The sequence below is a fragment of the Schistocerca americana genome, chromosome 3 (genome assembly GCF_021461395.2).
Source record: "Schistocerca americana isolate TAMUIC-IGC-003095 chromosome 3, iqSchAmer2.1, whole genome shotgun sequence".
NCBI lineage: Eukaryota > Metazoa > Arthropoda > Insecta > Orthoptera > Acrididae > Schistocerca > Schistocerca americana.
Window position 1 is genome coordinate 175,174,236 of NC_060121.1, and position 6,000 is coordinate 175,180,235.

The following is a 6,000-nucleotide window of genomic DNA, read 5'->3' on the forward strand; positions in this document are numbered from 1 at the left end:
TCTCCAGACGTGGCTCCCTTAGACTACTATTTGTTCCCCAATTTGAAGAAATGGCTGGCGGGACAAAGATTTTATTCAGACGAGGAGGAGTTTGCAGCAACTAATAGTTATTTTGCAGACGTGGACAATTCCTATTATTCGGAAGGGATCAACACATTAGAACAGCAATGGAAGAAGTGTATAAGTCTAAAAGGAGACTATGTCAAAAAAAAAAAAAAAAAAAAAAAAGGTTTACCCCAAACAAGTAAGTAGTTTTTATTTTTACTCAGACTTTTCAGATGCCCCTCATAGATATTACTAGTTTTTTTAAAAAATCTAGTATAATTTTTAAAGCTTTTTTAACAATTTTTTACACTAGCACCAGAATTTCATTCCAGTACAGACTGACAGGTGTAGCGAAGGGAGCATATTGGTCACTCAATGGGTTTCCCTGGCTGTTTCTTCAGGATTCATCTATCAAACGAAGACACTGGCAGAGAAGAGTCATGAGAGAGGGAAGAACTTTCTTATTTGCTCTGATTCAATCAGTCCCCTCCAAGCAATTTCACAGACATACACATCAGAGAAAATGCTTCCACTGATTCAAGACTCTCTGTGGCATCTTTGTGAGCACAAAGAGGTGGTAGTACTCTACTAGGTACCAAAGACCGATGCCTCTTCTTTAGTCTTCTTCTTGTTTCTTGTTTATCCCGGCTTCTTGATATCTCTTGTGAAGAGACACGATACAACACATTCACTAGTGGCCTGGGACAATCAGTGAAGTTACACAACAGTTAGTAGTTTAGCTTTTGAAACTGCCAGTTTACTGGCATTTCTGGAAAAACAATCACTCTCATGCAGTCAGCAAATTTCGTATAAGAGTTTGTATGTGTAATGGGACTTACTACGTCACAAATTGTTCTAATGAATTAATTAATCTGTATTACAGTGTTGCTAAGCAAAGTGATCAACAAGGTGATACATGTCCCAATTAAAAGAGAACCTCAATATTTTGAATAAACTTTTGGTTCATTTTTGTAAAAATCAGCATTTGTCTCAAAATTAATCTCCAACTTTGTGCATTAAGTCCAAGTGCATTTGTAGCTACTGTAGGCAATTCATTGGACAGCTTGATCATGCACTAGCATGTAACATATTTCAAATTGAGCACGCAGGTTTCAGTTTTCCCTAATGGGCTATGACTCTTTTGCAATAATGTGATGTGTCTATCTCACGTAAAGTTTAAAAAAAAATAAATAAATAAATAATAATAATATAATAAAATAAAATAAAAACCCCACGCAGGTCAGCAAAATGTACACACGCACTTTTTGCACTCTAAGTGATAACTCATCTCAGAGTAAAAGCCGCACATAAATTCACACTTTTTCATGCACACAAAATTCAAAACACCTTTATAAATTACTAATTAACATCTACCATTCTGAATAAATTTCAAGAACTTGTATTTCATAATCAATAAAATTTTATCACTTGAAAGAAACTATTAGTTTGCTAAAACGGATTCAGATTACAGTCAACTTGTGTCTAGATGATGATGTCATGAATCGATACTTGCTTTGAATGAACGAAATACCTGTACTGAAAAATACTGTCCGCTGAGTAATTTACTGACTTTTATTACATATTTTGTACCCCTTGCATTGCTATACTAGGATCCCCCTTAGGATCACAGAGTCAGATGAAGGGGTGTATAGGTCATTGTCATGTGGCCCATTTGTTGCTGCTCCAGTGAGAAGACTCACTGTTTTATGGAGCTTGTGTAGTGTGTATTTGAATAAATCACTTTTTAGGGAGTATGTTTTACACCATACAGAGAGGACAGCAGTAATTTTAAGTGGTGATCTTCCCATTATTATATCTAATGATGAGACAAGTGCCTTCTAGGCCTCCCTCCATACTTTGCGACCAGTATCAAATCAACACAAACAGTCAGGACTACTACAGCGATCTGCAGCTGGTGTTGCTCAGATTCTATGCTCTAACTTAACTCTATAGCCTTTGTACTGCTGCCATATGAGAGGTAGTCAAACGAAAACCAAACACTTGCCACGATGGGGTCATGAAAAGGTTCCACACAAAAGTAATCACCACACACATTAAGCAATATATCCCACTGGGAGAGGAGACAATCCACTCGTTTAGAATAACATGGTCACCTGCTGGCGGATCCACAACTGCACTCCCTCTTCCTCTTCCTTATCCAACTGAAGCCAATGTCCTCCTTTAGGTCTCCAAAGATATGAATATTATGCAGTGAAAATCCAGTCTGTACAGAGGATTTAACAATGTTTCCCAAACAATTCACTGAAGACTTCATCTAATTGACAGTGTGGGGATGGGCATTATTGTGCACCAGGATGATTCTGTCTGGCAGCATTCTGACACCCTGAGGGCAAATGGCAAAGTCAACAGTGGAAATATCTCACATCTCCCCTGCAAAAGAAATCCAAAGCTGTTCACACATGTTCCGCTAAGATCATGATGACCTTCTTCTTCAACTGCAAGGGAGCCTTGGAATGAGAACTTTCTCACCTTCGAATTTTCCTTGGAGTATTGTCACATAAGTAACATTGATCATCAATTTACATACCACCAAATGCGTACTGTTGCACAGTTTTGGTTGGTTTATGTTTCGAAGCATGATTACTATGGAGCCAACTTTTAGGCGTAGATTGTGCGGTGGTAAGCCAGGCACATCCAAGGAGTTTAAAAATTCAATTGGATAGTTGGTGGCTTCATCTTCACTTGTTACACAGTCAATAGATTTGAATGAATGCATTTTACCAATGATCTCATTCTGAATTATGTAGTTTAGGTCATCTGCATCTTTATTCTTAGCTGCTAAAATTGCTCGCTCACTCAACCATTCATTACTTTTGTAGTTAGTAATGATGTTTGGGAATACTTCATTCATAAGTTCGTCTTTCGATGAGACAAAGTTACAGAAATTATGAGGAAACGAAATCAATCCGCTCGATTCTTCGACAGGTACTCAACCATTACCCGATAGTCAGCAATTGCTCAGAGAAATCTTCAGCAGATGTATCATTAAGCAATGCAACTCTCATGTTTGTTGTCAACTGAAATTTCTTCACATAGCGCCATAGATTCGATGATTTGAGGCAAGCATTTACTTCGTCTGCAGCCGTTGATCTTGGAACTACTGGCAGTGTTTGGCGGAAATCGCCAGACAGTAAAATCATTGCTCCTCCAAAACATCTCGAGTCATTGCATAGATCTTTCAATGTTCAGTTAAGTGCCTGTAATGCACGTTTATGCACCATTGTGCCTTCATCCTAGATGATGATCTTGGATGCTGATAAAACTGGCCATTGCTGAGTTTTTGTAATATTACATGTTGGTTCTTCAATAACTTGAAGATTTACCAGTAGTTTTAATGCTGAATGAGCCATATGGCATCCTTCTAACAATGTGGCTGCTATTTCAGAAGAAGCAACTGCAACCGCAATGTTGGATCTCGCACGAACAGTGGCTAAAACTACTGACATGAGTAATGTCTTGCGAGTTCCACCAGGGGCATCCAGGAAATATAAACCATCATTTACATCATTAATTGCCTTCATTAATGTACCATAAACTTCGTTTTGTTGGGGGTTCAATAGGGGGACATTCGTTTGAATTACTAAATCTAATTCCTCGTGATCATATTCACATTCCCATTCCAGTTCTCGATTAAATGCATCATTTATTTCACGAATTGGTGCTGGCATTCCTAATCTGACTAATAAACTTCCACACATGAGGTAACACATGTCTTCGATCAAGAGTAAAACCCAATTATGTATCTCCTCATTCATTTCAAGATCTTGATTTCTGGAACTGAGACGATTTCACCATTGCCAACCGAGCCGTTTCACGGGCTGCCTCACTTTGCTCTGTTTATTGAGAATCACGAAGTTGAGCCATACTAACGCGGCACTCTTCACGGGCAATTTGGTGTTCTTCTTCAGTCCTTCTACCAATTTTCAGCCAAATCGGTCCAGCCATTCTTGAGTTATAAATAGTGTAACTAACACACACACACACATATATATATATATATATATATATATATATATATATATATATATATATGTCTTGCGAGTTCCACCAGGGGCATCCAGGAAATATAAACCATCATTTACATCATTAATTGCCTTCATTAATGTACCATAAACTTCGTTTTGTTGGGGGTTCAATAGGGGGACATTCGTTTGAATTACTAAATCTAATTCCTCGTGATCATATTCACATTCCCATTCCAGTTCTCGATTAAATGCATCATTTATTTCACATCCTCCATACAGTCCTGATCTCTCCCCATGCAATTTATATATGCTTACTTACTTACTTATCGCGAATGGACCCAGAAGGATCACGCAAAGCTTTCTGACGTTGTTTCTTCCATACTTCTTTCATTCGTTCTCCATGTTTTCTTTTTCTTTCTTCTGTCCATTTTGTTCCTGGTCTCTTTAGTGCTTCCTTCTCCGACAATACAATCCACTTTTCCACCTTATTTCTAAAAGTTTTTCTATCTTTGACATCTTTAAGTTCAATATTTGCTTTTTGTAAATCTAATTTTACTTGGCTAATCCATGGTGTTGTTGATTTGACTTTTTCTATGTAAGTGAGAATTCTGTTGGTGAGTCGTGTGGGGGGAAGTCTAGTGACATGTCCATAAAATTTTAATCTTCGCCTTCTTATGTCTGCTGCCAGGTTTGATATAGTTTCTGTGGTTCTTCTTGATTGTATCCGGTATCCTTCTTCTGTTAATTTTGGACCTAAAATCTTTCTCATAATTTTGCGTTCTTCTTTTAGTATTTTTTCTAAATCACATTTTGTGTGGAGTGTGAGCGTTTCACTAGCATATAGTGCTGCTGGCTTAATTACTGCGCAGTAGTGTCTGATTTTTGTGTTCGAGGAGATGCATTTTTTATTGTATATTTCATGTGTCATACCATATGCTCTCTTCATTTTCTGTTGTCTGATCTTCTGTGCAACTTTTTCTCCTCCGGTTGGCTCCAAAATTTCACCTAGGTATTTAAAATGTTTTACTCTATTTATTTTTCCATATTTTGTGTTCAAACTGTGTATATGGAATTTCATACAGAAAAATTCTGTCTTTTGAAACGAAATTTGTAAACCTACTTTATCCGCGCATTCCTTAAGGATCTCTATTTGTTTAGTGGCGATTTCTTCATCATCTGCAAGTGTGTGTATATATATATATATATATATATATATATATATATATATATATATATATATATATATATATATATATATATATATATATAAAAAGACCTGGTGGGCAAACAAGAAGAATAAGAAGCCCCAGAAGTGAACCATCTTTACTTAGCGTCTTCCATGTTGGGAGCTTTACGACTAATAATATATTGCTTGTGTCTGTATGTGTGGATGGATATGTGCATGTGTGCGAGTGTATACCTGTCCTTTTTTCCCCCTAAGGTAAGTCTTTCCGCTCCCGGGATTGGAATGACTCCTTACCCTCTCCCTTAAAACCCACTTCCTTTCATCTTCCCCTCTCCTTCCCTCTTTCCTGATGAGGCAACAGTTTGTTGCGAAAGCTTGAATTTTGTGTGTATGTTTGTGTTTGTTTGTGTGTCTATCGACCTGCCAGCGCTTTTGTTCGGTAAGTCACCTCATCTTTGTTTTTATATAGATATGCTAGATGATTAATGACAGCACCATCTGGAAGCAACCTAAGACAGCTACTCATATTGTCTGCTAAACAGTTTATATAGATAAAGAACAGCAGAAGGCCTATAGCACTATCTTCGGGAATGCCAGAAATCACTTCTGTTTTACTGAATGTCTTTCGACCAATTACTATGAACTGTGACCTCTCTGACAGGAAATCAAGAATCCAGTCACATAACTGAGACGATATTCCATAAGCACGTATTTTCAACCTACCAATCAAAAAAAGGAGACTTCACTGTCAAAAAGCAGAAGAATAAATTTTGTAACTACCTG